Here is a 20,439-nt window from a genome sequence, read left to right as displayed (position 1 = left end):
TTAGGTCTTTTCAGCCAAAATTGACGGCAGTAGCGAGGCCCCTTAAGTGCATTTATTTAGTATCTAAGCATCCTACAAAATAACATGCTTTTAATATACATTGAATATATTTAATTTCAAGAGAACGCAATTTTGATCTGTAAAGGATATTTCAAACAGTAAAAATACGTTTAAACATAGTTATTAAAAACATGTTTTAAACATAGATATTACAAATTATGAAGTATTTGTTATATAGAGACGGCGGAGCAGCGCAAAATATAACTTAGTGCATCTAGTGTTGCCTACCTTATTCGCCCGAAAATAGATCTATATTTTTGAACAATAATAATAGTAGGTAATCAGAACCTAGATGCCTTCACTCAAAACAAATGCCCATACTATCACAATGATATGGACACCAAGTCATATTGGAATCCTTGGAAATCAGTTAGCAGATACATATGCCAAACAGGCCATCACGGCATCACCTCTCCAAACACTCTTCCCCTTTATTTACATACAAATATACAATAAAATTCTAAATATTCTTGAATTTTCATATTCTTATGGACATTGTATAGGCAATTCATATTGCTTAATTGTATATGCATGGTTGAGATTCGTCGGGCGCTTAAAAAACATTAAACTTCAATAACATATTTTATGCCATTATTTTACGGCAATGTATGATTAAACACGACTTACCTAAATTATTAATTATTAATTAAATAATATTATAATTTAATAACAAAATATATGTGAGATTTTGAAGAAATTCATAAACATTTAAAATGAAATGCTTATAAAAAAAATTTGGACCAATATATTTTTCGATTTTTAATATTGTATAAAAACATTAAAATCAAAATGAATCTTGTTTTCAATGTTTTTGACCAAAAATGAATTACTTAACATGTTTTAATATTTAAAAAAAAAAAACTAAAATAAAGTAGAACATTTCAAATGTCTAATAAAAAGCCAAAATATTTTGATAATAATTGTATGTCTATAAAATGCTAATACAGTTTATTCTTATATTCTTATTATGTATATAACATCATTATCTCAAATTTTTCATTTTCTCGAACTACCTACAATGAAATTTTTTTGAAACTACCATTACACTCAATAGCATTTTACTCTCGATAACTCAAAATAAGACTCCATAATGTCAATGAATCGTAGTACCTATATACTTAAATAATTTGTGTTATTTTCAAGTCTCTTAATATTATATGAATTTAAAAAAATGGATTTTGTCAAAAATACCTATATATTGCGCATTTGCGCTATGCTGTAATTATTTTAATTTTTTCTTATTATTTTGAAAAATACTGAGAATTTTTACTTTTGACCTCTAAATTATCAACTAGATTCGATTTACAACTTACCAGATACCTACAGCTCTAAATGTTGATGATTCAAGTATTTTTCCAATATAAAGATTTTTTAGACATAAAAAAACAACACATACATCATTATTGTAAAACCAATACATCCATCGCTCTGCTCATAATCTAAAATATTATTAATATAATTTGAATTATAATTTATAATAAATAGTATACGTTTACGTTACTATACTATAACTATAATGCCTACAATATAAATTTACAATAAAATGTGTGTGTGTGTGTAAGCGATCCACAGCCAAGTCTAATGAAATTTATTACATAAGTGATCATATACTAGATCTGAGGTTCGAGAATGTGCATCCCAACCCAAAGCCAATTTTTAAATTTTGCATTTTAAAGAGATGCTCACAGAGGAATTTATTGGCTCACGAAAAACGAATATTTGTTTGTTTGGTTGTATGTAGAGTCGTCATTGGTTACAGAAAATGAAATAGTTTTCATAACTGAATATAAGAAGACACCGATATTTACCCAAATAGCTATGTTAAAAATCTGTGCAGTTCATATTTAACGGTGTTGAAGACAGCCAAGACAGGGTAAATCCACTGACATTATTTGATTTGTCGTGGGCAATGCCGCGCAGGATCAACTATATTATAAATTAATAATAAATACATATATATGTACTATATTAAATCAAAATCCAGTCTTCAACCGATTTTCATAACATTTTAGTCAATAGATTTAACAAAAAATAGTTATTGTGATTGGCCATCATTTTAGACCTGTCATTTATATGTGATCAAAACAACCCAATAACTGTGTTAAAAATCTGCGCATTTTAATAAATTTTATACTTAACGGAGTAACGCCGTGCATTATCAGCTAGTTGCTAGTATAATTATATTATATTTATTATGACATTATGTATATAATAGTGTATATTATCACATATGCATGTGTAATGTGCAAGAAACTACGGGACATACATTGTACATATTATATTTGTATGTTACATAAACTACTTTTTTGCAAAACTCCAAAATTTTTTTGACTAGGTAATCGCTTGTACGAACTGTTTATAAATACCTACTTATTTTAATCATTATACTTCTATAAATTATTAGATAAACACACAGGTAACTATAATAGACTAGTTATAGTGACAATATTATATCTCACAATCGAGTTGATGCTTGAAAATCACTAGATAGGTACTAATACCGCTAAAGTCTTAGACCTATTATAGTGAAACGATGTATCTTTTATGTTTTTCTTCTTTATTAAATTTATAAAGCTGGTTTGACGACTATCAATCAACTTACTCGGTCTTAGAATATAATTATAATTATTAATTGTGGAAATAACGTTCATATGTCGATAACCTGTTAGAAATTTCGTAGTAATTAAAAAAAATATTCATCATTGAACAAATATGATATTTATTATGTTTATATGTTGTAGGGTACTTAATCAATATGTATTAACAAATATGATAATTATGTAAAAATATGGGCACTATAATATTATTTAGACATGTCTTTATTGTATTCAAAACTTAACATAATATCAATGAAACTATATAAAATATGAATCGTATATAGCAAGACAATTCATTATGATTTGTGTTACATTGTACACATTTGATAAAGAGTAACTCAGATTTATAAATTATATACTTAATATTAGTTTGCCATCGACAGTAATTTATTTTGGTATTTATAATTAATTTGATCATAAATGAACTTTTTCAATATTTATATATTTTTTAATACGACTACCTAATAAAAAAATGCAATATAATGCAATAATAAATTTGTACTTGTACCTATGCAGAGTAATTATGTATTAATGATAGAATATTATATCAAATAGTATTCAAAAATTGTATTATAACTGTAGTTTATACTGACTTGTGACTTCATATAGTACCAACTATTTTATTAGTATTCTCAAGCGAGTCTAAGCGATTTAATTAAAAACGTCTTAACAATATTAATTATATACGTTAAATTACCGTTACATTTGGATGATAGAAGATGTTATCTAATTATTACTCATTACCTAAATTTGGATGAGTAAAATGTTTAAGCTTTAAAACAACTAAGTTACAAGTAAGAAGAAAACTATTGTAGGGAAAAAAAATGTTTCGATTTGTTTTTCGTTGAATTAAACATTTTGGCACTCTATTCAATTTTGTCAACAGTCTTGTATTTTTTTACAATAGACTTAACATTTTATATTAATAATTGTCTTGATAAAACGAATCGACTTTTCACCTTGAACGTTACCATTAAAAATACAAATTCATTTTATCCATTTTAATCTCGTTCTAGTATTTTTCATCGATAAATCGATTGTCAAATACAATACGTCTAAACGTATGAGTCACAAATCACGAGTAGTCTTTTAAATACATAATTTATAACAACATGTATCATCTACGTGTTTTTATTAATTTGTTTTGTATGCACCATGCAGTGCGCTGTAAGGTCATTTTTATTTTAATAAAATCATATTTTAAAGTTCATTAACATCATGACTGCGAAAAACATTCTTCCGATGTATTAAAATAATTGGATGCATTTTTTTATGTAGGTGCAAACAAATATAAAACTAAACTCGTGTGTATTTCTGTATTTTTGAAACAGTTAGGATTCAATTTAGTTAATTCTTGAATATTTTAATAATATGGTTTGATCTACATTTTACTAAATTTATTGTACTATGAAATGTGTCACTATTTATTATTCACTGGCAGTTAGAATATTATTTTAGTCTATTTTTTTTTTCATTGTAGGTATTAGGTTATAAAATATTATTTGTTTCCGCATAGCTATTTTCTCGCAATAAGATGCTCGTGGAAGTATTATATACAAATTAATATGCTTTTTGAAAAAGAACACAATATAATATAATTATGTATTATTGTAAAACGATCAATATTTTTTTGACAGTCCATCAACAAAATATTTTTTTTAGTATGTAAATTTTACTTTAATAGTATATAACTCATGTTATCCGATAAATATTTTAGTTTTCCAATTTAATTATTTTCACAGTGACATTTTTTTAGAAATAATAATTATGGCTCTCCCCACACTCGTTGCATAATATTATTTTTGGTAGAGCCGAAAAACTACAAATCATGTAATTTATTTTGGTGGTGATTGGATCGCACAGCTCTGCAGTCGTGATGTAAATAATAAAATGTTATAACAGGAAAATCGAGTATAAAACTAAGCATAAAAACTAAAAATATGTCCCCTACTTCCTCGTTACGCTTAAAATTATAACCCATTGCATAAATTTACTCATAAAAAAAATTAATTCTACTAGGTTTATAGGCCGCTGTTTGTAGTGATACACGTTTGTGTAATATTATTGATATCAACTCGTTTTAAAAATCGGAGTGAAAAAAATATTATACTACCTACCTAAAGTTATGTAGCCGTTAAAGGTATTGCGGGTGTAATATATATATAGTATATACATATAATATAAAAGCGTATACGATGATATCGGGTTTCGTATAATATCGATACCGTCTACCGCAGCGATTTGTGCTAACACTTAACACACGTCATTGTCATATTATCCTATACATAATACTGTTGTATTTATTTTGATTTTGTTTTTCCAGTTGACGACCTATAACTCCATCCATCTCTATCGGATAATAATATAGGGTATCATCCGTTCACGACCAGCGCCGTAATTTAAAAACTGCATCGCGAGCGTCATATAATTATATAGAATTTATACCGGACCGAAAGGATACACAGTGCACTGATCTACCCAGGCATAATGTTTTCAACATGTGTATATAGGTGTGTGTGTGTGTGTGTGTGTAAACGTGACCCCAACTGTATTTAACTGTATACAGTTATGTATACATATCGTGCATATATATATATATATATATATATACCAACACACATTCATACATATTATTATACATTTTATATGGTTGTAGTGCATAATATAATACTATACGACGCGTATACATACAATTATATAAATATAGAATTTCACTGTGACAGTACCTATATTTATATAACTATAATGCTACGCGTGTAGCCTACATGCGTTTTATTTTATTTTATAATATATTTATGTAGGACGCATTAGACGAAAAACGTATTTTGTTTAATTTCATTACACACAAGTGGATTTTATTAAAATATGTTACAGCAATAGATATAGGAATTTAGAATACCTACATATTTTGTTAGTACGCGTTTATAAACTAAATGGTATTATAATGGTGTATATTTGAGGGGTGGAAATCCAAAACGTACTATTGCCAAAATTGAAAAAAACGAGTTAGATATCGATTCTTATAAAAAAAAACGTCAACAAATCGATTGGTGTTGTCAGAATAGACCAAAACGTACTATTTCCCGGTCAAATCAGCTGTTAAAAATGACTGCTTAATCCAAAATGAACCTTTTCCATTCATGGAAATTATATTTAGGTAATCAAAACGTACTTTTTCCAGTTTTACGCCAAAACGTACTATTGCCCATGTTAAAAGAATAGGCACTAATTATTAACTATACCAAAACGAACTATTTCCGTAAATTATTCCAAAACGTACTTTTTTTTACGTTATGTCAAAACGTACTATTGCCCATGTTGTAGGTATAAGGAAATAAAATAGTTAATCCAAAACGTACTAAAATATAATTTATAATTTATAATATTAAGTTATTATTACAATCATTAAGTTTGAAATTAAATTAAAAATATATCCTAGATAATTAAACACATTTGAGTCGTTTTAATAGAAATAATATATTATTAAATAATTTAAAAAATCTTCCTTGTCTCAAAATTACTTGTCTATTTATAAACGGTTTGTTTATATTGATAATGAAATGTTCCCGCGAATATTTTCTATGACCACGATGCAGTTATTGTTTGTTGTTCGCTTAATCGCACGACGCACACTCACATTGTTTTATAATAATATATTAATAAATATTATAAAATATAAAATATGAATACAAAGAGAAGATCTAGAAATCTGGTGATCATAAAAAACGTTAAAATGCAAAAACATTGAATTGGAAATTAATAATATTTTTAATTTTGGAAAAAGCACATTTTGGAGTACATTTTATTAGGTTTTCAAAAACGTACTATTTCCATTAAATTAATGGAAAAGGTACGGTTTGGATTATTGTACATTTTTATATGACAAAAAAATAGGGTTTATACTTAAAAAATGAACTTTTTTTTAAAAAAAATCACTTTAACTCATTATACTTTACATTTACAGTGCTTCAGTTAATTGACATTGGTTATCGAAAAGAAGATACAGAAAATCGCTTCTCCTGAAAAATCAGTATTTTGGCAATAGTACGCTTTGGATTTCCACCCCTCATTTACAAAAGGTATAGTGGTCTTATGTATTACACTGTGATCGTAATATTATACTTTGTTTATTCGTTTGACTATAGTATCCACGGCAAGAAATTCATGTTAATTTTAAATTTTTAACTTAGGGCATGTGGTGAATTATGACTTATGAGTTACGAGTACAGACTTAAGTACATAATATTATACTATATTGAAGTCGACGATTAACATTTTCACGAAAATGCTATTTAATATTATAATACTAAAAAACTAAATGTGGAACGTTGACTATCATTTTCTGATAACATTTTTATAGGAAGAAATAATAAAAAATGTATTAAAATTTAAACGATGGTGAAATTGATATAAATAATTTAGGTACTTTCGTTCCTGACAAATGGTCTGAAAACATTTTTCTAGCCATGCTTAATGAATGCTTGCCAAACGTTATGGAAATATTAAACGTTTAATACCTACTAAAGTATCCAACACCTAACTAATTATCTAAGAAGACAGCGGTAAACAGTGGCAGTCAAATAATTTTGTCATGTAAGGGGGAGGGTTAGGATATGGCTGATTTTTTAACATGCACTATTGGATTATTAAAAATATAATTTATGGTTATCAGATATCAAACATTGAAAAAAAGCACATATGGAGGGGAGGTCATCTGCTCCCCCCCGTTTACCATCACTACAGTGGTATAAATAAAAAACTACACCATCTAAATTAATTAGCAAAGGCAAAAAGCATCGTAGAAGACGCGTTATATAATACTTGGCAGTTAATAGTTAGACGCTATATATCTAATAGTCAGTGTTCGCACATAATATTATGTAGGTAGGTACCTACCTATATGATATACAGGTAACAGGTACAGTACCGGTAAGATGTTATTTTTCGGTAATAGATACTATTAATAATTATTACAGCTCTAGTATAGCCTCGTGCACATGTAGTACTACGTCGTAGAGTATGCGGTATTGCGGTTTTATCCGACCGTGATCGGTAATAACATTAATTATTATTACAACGATGTTTTCAATCAAATATTTGAGTGCGCGAATTCCAATGTAAATATTTGAAACGTACGCACCAGAGGGATCGAGTATCTATCTAATAAAAGCGAAGAATGTTAGTAGCGGGCAGGAGTTATTTCGAGGTCACAGTCAAGTCGAGAACACCCGATACATAATGAATACCACTTTGACCTCAAAAAAATTTCCGGGTTACGCACTCTATGCGATTGGCGCCGTGCTCAGATGATTTTACGTGTTTGCATGTATACATAATATATAGATACCACATAATATAAATATATAACATGACGCATGGACATACATATATATTTTATATATAGCCTACATGGTACGCGAAACGTCAAAACGCCTACAAGTGGTTATATACGTCATATTTGTTTGGTTTAATTTTTATGACAAATTATAACGATAAACCAATAATGTAATGCCATCGTGGTATAAACGATCGTTAAAAATTTAATGAATCAACAGTTAGCTAATGGTCCCCTAAACGTGATTTAGTGGCTCACAATTATTGGTCCATTACATTTTAGTTAACCATTAAATTAATAAATTTGTTATGCTAGTCGGCATATTATAATAAGAGACTTTTTTTTTATTATGTTAACTCATTTCATACGAATATACGACGGCGATTAATGGTTATAATATTCGCGTATTATTACCTAGTATTCGATAAAATCTCCGTCACGTGCGTGATGCACAATATAATATATTTTATGTATTACTACATGTTTCATGTGTGTGAACCTATTATATGCACCTCTCAACCAAAAATATTCGTTTCACGGAAGGAATGGCACTACAACCGTCTAAAAATCACAAATGTAATAAAATACAATTTATCTTGGTGTGTGTGTGTGTCATCGCTGTACATATTACTGTATGTGGGAGCTCGGTTAACAACTATCGGACAGCGATAGACATTATGATTGTGAGAAAAAACCATTTGTTTTGAATTTGCGCACCATCGAAACGAAATTGGGTACTATTCGTTTATGTCAGCACTCAGCAATGATAACTATACCATAATAGTCGCGTAGTAGGACGTGGACAAATAATTGTGTATTGTCCAGCTCTCTGTGAAATTGTTACTAATTTTTTTCACATGTTATATTATGGTCTACAAAATGTAGACACAAAAATGCGTATTTTACTCTACGGAAAGTGTTTTAAATGCAATAATTCACAAGAATACAGCCAACAGTGCATGCGTATACTATAGCATTTTGTATTAATAATGTTATAATAACATTTTTAGTCAATCATTTGCTATTAAATGTTTCAATGATTACATGTGTTAAATATAGTGGTAGTAGGTAGTAGGTGTGTCATATTGTATACCATTTAAAATATTCTTAAAAGTGCAGAAATACAACTAAAAGACTAAGTAAATTAAATATGAAAATCATTTTTAGAATAATTATTACTATCGAGTTATAATTTATAGTTTAGGGTTTCTATCCACCATCCAATATTTATGTATGTAACCTACATTTGTATTGATCGGTTATTTAATTTATCTTAAATTCTGGTTATCACGAGTGGCTACAATTATTTTGCGGACTAGGCACAACTGTTATGGTGGCAATCGCAAGTTGACACTGCGTTATATTATTATTTTGTAATGTAGATAAAACAGTATTTAAATAAGTATTCCCTCCTTGCTGAAAAAACGCATAAAACTCTAAGCACACAGAATCTATGAAAAATCGGACCATCAGTTTATTTGTCTGTACCAGATCCATATTTTAATATGTTATATATTATCGGTTATTATCACAGTTATAAAGGCAAAATATCAGTAGCTGACAAAGTGTAATACACTGGATAAAAAAAAATGGAGGAATTATTCTTATAAAGAATTATGAACTATATATTAGAATGCTATAATTTGTACATACTTTGATATAATAACAATTGAAACCTAGTTCTGTAATAATAAGCAATAACGTTAATAAATAACTAAACACATTATAATATATATACTGCACGGGTTAGGCTGAGTTAAATAATTGCATATCAATATTATTTTAGAAATTTAATTTAGTATTCACTTTACTCATAACGAGTTGTTATTGATCGTGTCTTAATAATACGTAATACATTTAAACAAAATTAAGAATTTTATTACCTAATATAATATTAACTATTCGTTATATATAAGACTTAATATTCATAAATTACAACTAGAAACTAGGAAGTTAGGTTCGTAGAAGATACAATTATCTAAGTCAGCTGTTCACAACTCATGAATATACAGAGTCGCGGGTAATGTGGTACTGAGCCGTGGACGCTGTTGGAGAGTTTAAATCAAAGGTCAACAAATTTCAATTGTCATCATCAACATCGAGATTTTTATATACGTCTATATTTTTTCTATTGTTTTTTTGTGTGTGTTTATATTTTATATCTGTATATTTGGTAAGTGGGTCTCAAAGTTTTTTACATAATCTTTGGTCCGCACAACTAAAAAGGCTGGAAACCGCTGATCTAAGTGGTAGTTTTATACTGTTTTTTGCTTATTATCAATAGGGACTTACCGCAGTAATAATAAGATTATAGTAAAGACGTTATCATAGAATAGCGCATATTAGACATAAACACCATATCGAAACACAAATCCATAAAAGTATATCTAAATACAAATAAAGTTATGGCAAATTTTCTATTTGTTATGCCTTCATCTATAACCTACAAATGCAGTGGGAAGATTATAATCTTAAATAATTTTCAACGAGTCGTTTGTTTTTGAAAGTAGCTCCAGAATGTCATACGAAACGTTGTCGTATCTCTATAGTCTTATCTTGATGAGAATCGAGAGTCTTTGCAAATGTAACTGGTCAGAAAAGGCAAAACGACTACGGTACCTACGTATTGTCTAAATAATATAGACGCTATATTTAACAGTTAATTAAGCTAAGTTTCACAGAACCACCGTGGAAATTATTTGATAATTATTCATCGTCGGACTACATTTTTCGTGCCGCGTAAAACGAAATTAGTTTTCGGTCCAAAGCAAACCGTTTTGCAGTCGCGCGTTTCGGTGTATGCCTACGTTATATATATGTATAATGTATATACTATGTATGTTTACAATAGGTATATTATATTATGCACTGATGGCGTGTCTTCATCAAGCGGCTACAGCAAATGTTATAAATTATAATATATCAATGTGCATATACTACCTATAAATATAAACGCGCACCATGTTCCTATATAATATTATTATCATGACCAAATAATGATGACTCGGCTCATCTGAACGCGTGACTGATCACAATAATTAATATCGTTAAACATTTTCTACGGACATCGAAATCGATTGTTGCTACTATATATTAATTACAACCACTGACGAGAGTCTGCGGAAAACACAAAATCGTTTAGGTATATAGGTACAATGTACATATAGTAATCAACCTATATTTGCGATGATGCGATGGCAATGACTAGATGATATTATAATCTAATACATGTATAGGTATGATATATACGTACGTTATATATTCTGTGAACTGGAAATTATTTTTCCTCCGATAAAACAATTTCCCGTTCTATCTATATCTAAGTACCATACGGAGTATAACACACTATGTGGGTATAGTGTATTAGAATATTTTATAGGTAGGTACTTGCAGTAGCGTTTTGCTACAGTATAATATTATACCACCATTGCGTTCGGAAGACGACACGGTTATGCAAATGTACGAAATAATGATAACCACTATGGCAGAATTGGTTTTTATATAATAATATAATATACATATAAATACTCGTAAGCTTAAATAGAAAGTCGATATCGAATATAATGTGACCGTGGTCGTCTTGTGAGTACCCATCCCGTATATTATTATGTGACGATGTCAAAATTACTATAAACTAGATAATCATTCCTTATAGGAAGTCTGTACGTATTAGATAATATTAATCATCGGAGCTTGTACTACCAGCTAAATATGGTTATCGTTTTGAGCAATATTCCGTTTTTATTACGACAGTTATTGTATACTGTTTACGATGAAAAATAAATACAAAATACATAGTACCTAGTACCTACACCTATACCAAACACTCCGATTACAGTGTAATTTTATTTGTATACTATAAAGTCACTATATAGGCAAAACAAATAATACATCGCATGTAGGTACCGTGTTATTTCATGTATGTCCTTATACTTCAATAATAATAGTGAATGAAAATTGAGCGTTAGGCTCTTATTGTCGTTGTTGTTATAACGGGAACAAAAAACGTTCAAGCTCCCTTTGCTGTATGCACGCAGAAACAATGTCTGTCTTCCCACAATCTAGGACACGACTATTTTCCCATCAAAAATCTTACCTAGATAAATAATAATTAACAATGGTAATTTTAATTAGGTTATAACTAATAACTATACATAGGTAATGGACTATCTACCTATTACTGTTCTTACTCACAAAATGATAAAACATTAAATCAATCTATTCCGAGAAAACAAATCACTTACAATAAGTAATAACTTCCTGATGACGATACTTTAATATAATTGTTATATTATGTTTATGAAAATATTGTATGTGATCATAGCTTTGGGATGACGTGTATATTTTCTCAACATTTGATTGATTTGACAGTAAATCTAAATAATTAAATTATAAATTAAATGTTTTTTTTTTCAGAGCTAAAATTCAATCACATTAAAACATCTGCCAAGTATTGGATGTTTGATAAGATCTGTTTCCAAATGCCCCCTTTGAGCGTCTGTATATATTAAGTACGAAAAACCGACAAAATAATATATTATATCGACAAATTCAGAAAAGAACCAATCTGAAATTTTGAGCAAATATGATAATTCAAATCAGGTAATTTATTTATAATATAACAACCTTACTGTATTTTACATTTTTCTATTAGTTTCCACTTTCCTTGAAAATATATTATAATATATAAAAATGTTTATAGATTATAATATATTATAATATATTAACTGCATGATTAATTTTTCCATTTATTATTTATTTTTAAATGTTAAGAACCTAATTTAAGTTAAATTGTAATATTCAGAATGATTCACCTAGCATGCTCGACCTCTTTTATTTGTTAAATAATAAATTCATTAAAATACTAGTTTTTGGAATGTATAAGTGTACTTAAGCATTAGGTATACGTATATTATTAATTATTCAAAAATGTATACCATCTAACGATTTTTTTGTGACGATACATACTTCTTTTTTTCAAATGAGATATTTAACCTGCTTTACTGTATATTTTTAAGTAGATTATTTTGAGAAATACACTTATTTTATACACCCATCAATAGAATACGTGTTTAAATATATATGGACCAAAGGTATTAAGGTATTAACTATAATCATATTATAAAATAGGTCTAGGAAAATATTGAATTGATGTGCGTGATAAGTTGCTATTAAATCTTTAAGTGATAGTCGTTTATTGGTACAAGTATTTATGTGAACCTAATTCGCGAATAATATTTTGTTGTTACTTTACTCATTACTAAATATAACTAAATTGATTGAAGTCTAAAATGTATTAACTATTAAGTATGCTCTACAATGTATTGGTACATTTTATGCTACCTATGAATTCATTGTGTTATTCAGTATAAACTTATTTTTCATGGATGATCACGTAAAAATTATTGATCCGAAAAATAATAACGTTATTGATGGTTGCCATAAATAACTATACCCTACTAATTCTACATGAAACTTTACATACTATACTATAGTCTTTAATAATATATTATTATTATGTCTATTATGACTTATGAGTTATGACATTTTTTTTTTTCTAATATTTTTTTAAAAACACATTTTGCTTCTAAATAATTTATACTAATATTATATACTCGTAATTACATAATATTATTATATATCATTAATTATTATTAAACACCTTTAATATTTTTGGAATAATTAAATAAAAAAAAATCTATCTAATTAGTATTTAGATTATTTAAAACATTTAAATTAACCTATGAAATAAATTCTCATCTAAATATTCCGGATATGGATGATAAATTTACATAGGAAGGTACATGTCGCATTCAACAAAAAAGTCTTTTAATAATTAATATTTATAATTAAGTGATGAATATTAAAATAAAAAATAAATATAATGTTGTATCACACACAAATATTTAAGACTCTACATATTTTTATCCTATATTATTTATCTAATGTTTTTCTTAAAGAAATGAAACTTGAAGAAATTGTAAAAAAATTAAGTTTTATTTTATTCAAATATAATTAACATACTATATAGGTACCTACCTAATATTATGTTTCAATGATAACAATTTAAAGATAGTATTTAAAGTTTAAGTATAACTAAATAATATTATTAGTTAATTAATCGTTGCTAGCGGACCGTAGCCATTTTCTTCCGAAAACGAGATACCGTTTTCCTCCACTGTCCATTTTCTTCCAAAAACATAAAAAATAATTCTTGACCATTTTCCTCTACTTTCCATTTTCCTCAAATAAATAATAAATAAAATAGTAAAATAGTTTGGTAATATAAATAATTTATGCATATCAAAAAAATAAAAAATATTCTTTATTAGGCTTCATCGACAGCTGATATAGATATAGCCGATACCAGAATGTATCAACCGAAAATGTGATTCTAGCAGGGCTTGCATTTGAAAAAAATTCTGTTTTATGTTATTTACAATTAAAACGTTAGGTACGCAATTTTTGCGTCTATCGTTATTTAGAATTAAAATGTTATTCAACTTGTACGTTTATCGTTATACAGAATTAAAATGTTATCCAAGTTTTGCGTTTATCGTTATTCATAACTAAAAAGATATACAGTCTTGCGTTTATCGTTATTTAAAATGGTGTTAATATCTATAAAATTCAAAAAATAATAACTAATTCGGGTAGGTAATGGCCCTATTTTTCCTTTAATGATATCTTATAAATTACGTTTTGTGTTATGTTTTCTTTAATGATATATTATAATATATTTTGTTAATAGTTATGTTTTGTTTTGTGGTATTTAATTATTTTTGGTTATCGTTTTCTGTTATAATTATGTTTACAAATTTCAATCGTTTTTTGTCAAATATGACGTTAGTATAACGTTTGCAAGCCCTGGATTCTAGCCTTACTCTATCATTATAATACGGAACGTAATACTACAACACTGGCTAAAATATTGGAGGAAAATAGACAAAGTTACAGTCTAAAATAATTTAGAGGAAAATGGAAACCAACCTTTTTTTTTGTGGAGGAAAACGGTATCTCATTTTTGGAGGAAAATGGAACCGCCCCGCTAGCGTTAAAGTCACCAATGAATGTATACGTCATAGGTACATATAATAAATAATAATATAAGATTTAATATAGGTATAGCCGTAGGTATATGTAACATAAATATTATTGTGACTTTTTTTTTAATGGGTGACTTCCCCCTCCTATTAATAAACTCTCATCAAATTTACCCATTGTATAATTTATAAATGCAGATTGTAAATAAACTAAATTTTGTTCAATAATAAAAAAAAAACAATTTTTTTTTGGATTTTCATACTTAAAATAATAGTTGTGAATTGTGATATAATAATTAACAATTATGCATTAAAAGTAGAGTTAATAAATTATACACATTTGTAATTTTGTGAAGAACTATAGATATTGATACACAATAAGGATTATTCGGTGAAATAAAAAATTATTTATCTATTATAATTTCTATTAATTTATTTAATTATTTTAATTTCCAACGCCCATAACGTCTGTACGTGTCGAATACTGTTGATTGTTGACTGATTTTTATAAAATGTATAATATTATTAATTAGTACCTATATTAGGCACCTATATAGGTTTGTTATATATATTTTTTTAAATAATAAATTAATTAATTAATTAATTAATTAAAAAAAAAACAGCAAAAATAAAATACATTATGTATCTTAAAAATAATTTATTACCTATTGACATTATGGTTTCCAAAAAGTATAAATTAATAAAAACTTAAGCCTTGAACATATTAATCGTGTTATACTGTGATAAATTTATGATGTTCGTATAACGGAATTTGTAGTAAAGTTAAACAGAATAAAAACGTAAAATTATGAGTACCTAAATTAAAACACACACAAACAACATATTAATACAAATTGCATTGATAACTGATACAGCGTATAAGTGTATTTTAGATGTTAATAAGAAATCAGTTTTTTTTTAATATATATTTTGTAAAAAGAATAATAGAACGTACAAAAATAAAAATAGGCACGCATCTTATACTGTAGTATCTATAATACACAACACGTATAATAGATGTATATAATATTATTTTATACACCGTGTCCGTATACCTACATTGTATGCAAAAACATCGTTCAATAAAATCAATCTATACAGAAACAATACGGTATTTCAAAGCATGTAATAATTAATACTACTGAAAAGAAAGATGTATTAATTTAAGTTTTAATTAAAACTCGACTAATTTGGCCAATGTACCTATTTCTTAATATTGTACGAAAATCATAAGATAATAATTTTATAACGGTCACCACGTATATTTATAATTTATTTTGATGATGAGGTCATCGTAAAATTCGTTTTTATCGTGTAGTATCAGTACGGGAAACACAGTTCTACAGAGTTGATTAGTTGAATCAGACATTTTTTTCAGTATTCGAAAGTGTTTCGCGAGAACTCAACTCATTCGTATACAAAATGCAAGCAGGCTGCACTGCTGCAGGCATATTGTAATATGTGTTGCAGAACTACTATAATAGCCAATAGGTTTAAAATCATACGCATGCGCGGTATATGTGCCCCGAACGTCGGCTCTTCCGGTTACTCTATGTTAAAGGAATACTTAAACGATATTTATGATATCGAGGATCGACGTTAGTACTTATGGTCATGGCGCTTTCATGCTCATGCCTACATATTATAACCTGCGTACGGATATTATCGAGAAAAAAATATACAGAATCTGGGCGATCGAAAGTCGTCAGACCGTCATTATATTATTATACCCTACATGCGTAATACAAAACGTGTCATTATAATATTATAATATACTGGGCACGTGTATAATATAGGTACACCTAAATACAAAATAATGATAACGATAATATACGCAAATACAACTCGTCGAACTCGGTCGAACCGATCGCATCCCACGCGAGCCTTCGAGAATAAATGTCTTCACAGGCTTCTATTAGGTATTATTATTATTGTTGTTGTGCGTCGTTGCCTAGTTTTTTTCTGCTCGTTTGATCGCGCACGGATGCACCTCGATTGTAGTCTTCTCTCGTCGTCTTGTGTACGCGAAAACCGACTGACCGTGTGTGCGTATATAAATTAGTAATACGTACGCTATACGCAATATAATATATATGTGTGTGTATGTTTACGACAATAATAATAACCCGCTATGGAGGTCACCCTTTCGGCGTTCGGAAATGGAAATGGAAGAAGTCACCTATACGTACGTGTAACCGGCGGCGACCGCGACCGCGGTAGTGGTCGGGGACGGCGAGGAGGAGAGTTCGATGCACCGGCCGCCGGTCTCAGCAGCAGCCGTCGCCGCCGCCGTGGATATAATATTATTATTATGCCCGTCGCAGTCTTCGCGTTTGCAGGTCAGTTTTCATAGTTCCGTCGTCCGTCTTCGCGCCCGCCACGCAATCGCTTACCCATTGTCCGCATCGCGTATTATACAGTATTATCATAAATTCGTAACACATTATAGAAGTCGTTTTTCGTTCCGTTTTCCCCCCCGTCAACTGTATCGCGTGTACGGTGTTCTTCTCACACGACGTTCGCAACCCCAAAGATATTAAGTGAGTACTTTTACACTATTGTTATAATCTAGCTATACGCTTGCTGTTAATATTATATATAAATATAACTTATAACAACAATGGTAAGGGCCAAGCCGGAAATCGTGAAAGGGGAGATGAGCTTTTTTCTTGTTAATTTCGGTATCGGGGTCCAACCTAAGAGAATATATTGTATGCCTTTACAAAAGGTCTTTGGAAACTATAGTGCTTACACCGATAATAAACGATACCTAACATTAAATAATATATTATGAAAGTCTCATATTATTATAATATTATGTTGCAAGATGTACATGTACCTATTCAGGCAACAACTTTTACTAAAAACATAATAATGTAGGTAATATAGATACGCATGAACGACTTTCGATTATTATTAGTTTATAATATATTATAATTCTGATTCCACGTAATGTCTCAACGTTTTAAATGCTACTGCTCTAAGCGTAAAACATAATATAGTTATATTAGGTGTATGTATATAATGCACGTCACTTGTAAGTTATAACCCTGTCGTCACGGTAAAGTACACAATATGTAACACCTACACGAAAATTCGCGTAATCCTAAACATTTTATGATATATAGTCTATACTCTATACTCCCATGCCGCATAAACATAATATTATTTAATATTTGGCAGATTCGCTGTTCTTCCTGTTCTTTATCCATTATATAGCACCTTATATATTATGCTAGTAATAATAATATTAATAACGTTGTTTTTTTAAACACGTCGAGTACATTGACGTGTGGGTTTTTGACCTCACTCACACATCATATTATTATACATGTATGTATGATCTTACGTCCAACAGGTCCAACTGACACGCGGTAATACTATAATAATAACTGTTCTTAACACATCAAACGTCTATTTTCACACACGCAAAATCGGTCGTTCTGGTATACAATACCTACCTATAAACACACGGGTGTGAGCATATATGCGTGTTTACAAGTGCCACATGTGTGTGCAAAACGGTCGTTTTATAATTACATCTTTCGACTGATCTTAGGTACTATATAGGTAGTATAGGTAGTAATACCAGGGGTATAAGATTGTCCGTTATTCGTGCGTAAAAAATCATTGTTTATATTATATTCATTGAATTATTGACAAAATCGTCCGACCGTGACTCGGCAATGGCCTTCCTGTAAACTGACCGCGTTTCGGAATCAGATTGGTTCCCGCGAACGCGTCTTTTTCATATAAAATTCACTATAAATAAAATTAACAACCAAAAAAAATAAATCTAATAACAAAAACAATAGGATCCAATTAAAACGACAAGATTCGGATGTATCATAATAATAACAATGATATTATAGTCTGTATAGTACTACAGTGTATAATATTATATTATATCATCGTTTGCGACAAAACATATTATAATAATTATTACAATGTTCAACACGATTAGTTATGGAAAACATACAGTTATTATCAACATTATCGCTCAACGATCATATCTGAATATAATATGATAAATTCACAAGTAATAACTAATAAGTATGAATTAGTACTAACTCTTAGGTACTAAAGTACTTAAGTACTAATTCTCATGAAATATAGTATATTAAATATTTTACTTGGAACGCGCGCTATAGTATTATTGTGGGTCGTGAGACACACAACTAACAACTGTGGAAAATGTATTAATTCCTACTCCACCATAATTTTATTGAGACGAGATGGAAGTCTATAATATGATGTTCAAATATAAAATTAATACATTTTTTCTCCGCATTTTGATGTTTGCTTCGTGTCCAATCAATGAAACGTGACAAGAGTTATTATAATTTTACACAAAAAACAGACGTCCGAGTTTATCCTTTATTTGACGTAGAAAATATGCTCGTGTGATTTTTTTTAACACGTACGATATATGGTTGAAAAAACAACAGTGGTATTTTTTTTAACTCGTTCTACTCATAGGCTGGCCCCGTTTTCGTTTTGCGCACTACTCATTATAGATTACTCATGGTGCAAGGATGCACATTAACTATAGTTGTATATCAAGTCCATGTTAATTCAACAGGTTATATACTTATATTCATTTCAATTAATTGATTGACGGTAAAAATGCTATCTAGGTTCACTTTCTAAATTTGACCATAATCTAAAGAATTTTTTTTTTTCTATTGTCGGACTAAATCACCTGATTGAAAATTTCTTATCTAATAGGTACACGTATGCAAATAATGCTCCAAACAATTTGTTTATTAGTTAAAAAATACGTAAATTAGCTGCTTTAATAATTATTAAAACATAAAATTGTATATAATTGTAGATTCTGTAAGGTACAGTACCTATGATTGCGTTTGATGCATAAAGCATAATTTTAATTAGTATAGATAGCTGTAGTTTGTAATAAATAAATAAATAATTAAATAAATAAAATATTTTATAATAAACGCTTAATAATACCAGCTAACTGCAGATAGGTATATGCAATACTATTTTTATCAATACTGGTTATTTACTTCCTCGATAAAATTATCTTTCGTAAGAAAGAAATTACATGATATCGCTTTTAGATCATGATATTATTTTCTTAAATAAAATATTTAAATAAATAATTAAGTAGCTCATGAACTGCCTTAGTGAATTGATCCTAGGACATAAATGTAAGGAGGCTGTTTTTAATATGATAATAGATGACATAGTGTTACTATAGTTATATTTTATTTTTTATACATTAAGGTTTGACAAGCCCAACGAAATACAAACTTGATTAAAACAATTCGTTTTTAAAGTCTTTATGTTATTGAGATCCGGGTTTAACAGACAATAATTTAATAAATTAAAAATATTCACTTAAATTCAACCCCGGGGTTATTCGTTGATACAGCATTTTCAA

The 20,439-nt window shown here is 28.7% G+C and overlaps 1 protein-coding gene across 3 annotated transcripts in view; it reads left to right on the top strand.

The window, feature by feature from the left end:
- Positions 1-20,439, top strand: part of LOC100163617 (location of vulva defective 1) — a 56,116-nt gene that overhangs the window by 19,740 nt on the left and 15,937 nt on the right. For 2 of the 3 annotated variants that reach the window (XM_016805946.2, XM_029486987.1), the window contains one exon: positions 12,409-12,594. The gene's annotated coding sequence lies outside the window, so the exon portion shown is untranslated. Of the gene's footprint in view, positions 1-12,408; positions 12,595-17,329; positions 17,576-20,439 lie in introns of those variants that run through there. The other variant, XM_008186690.3, reaches the window with a different exon arrangement.

The sequence above is a fragment of the Acyrthosiphon pisum genome, chromosome A1 (genome assembly GCF_005508785.2).
Source record: "Acyrthosiphon pisum isolate AL4f chromosome A1, pea_aphid_22Mar2018_4r6ur, whole genome shotgun sequence".
Lineage (NCBI taxonomy): Eukaryota > Metazoa > Arthropoda > Insecta > Hemiptera > Aphididae > Acyrthosiphon > Acyrthosiphon pisum.
This window is presented reverse-complemented; position numbering and strand designations above follow the sequence as displayed.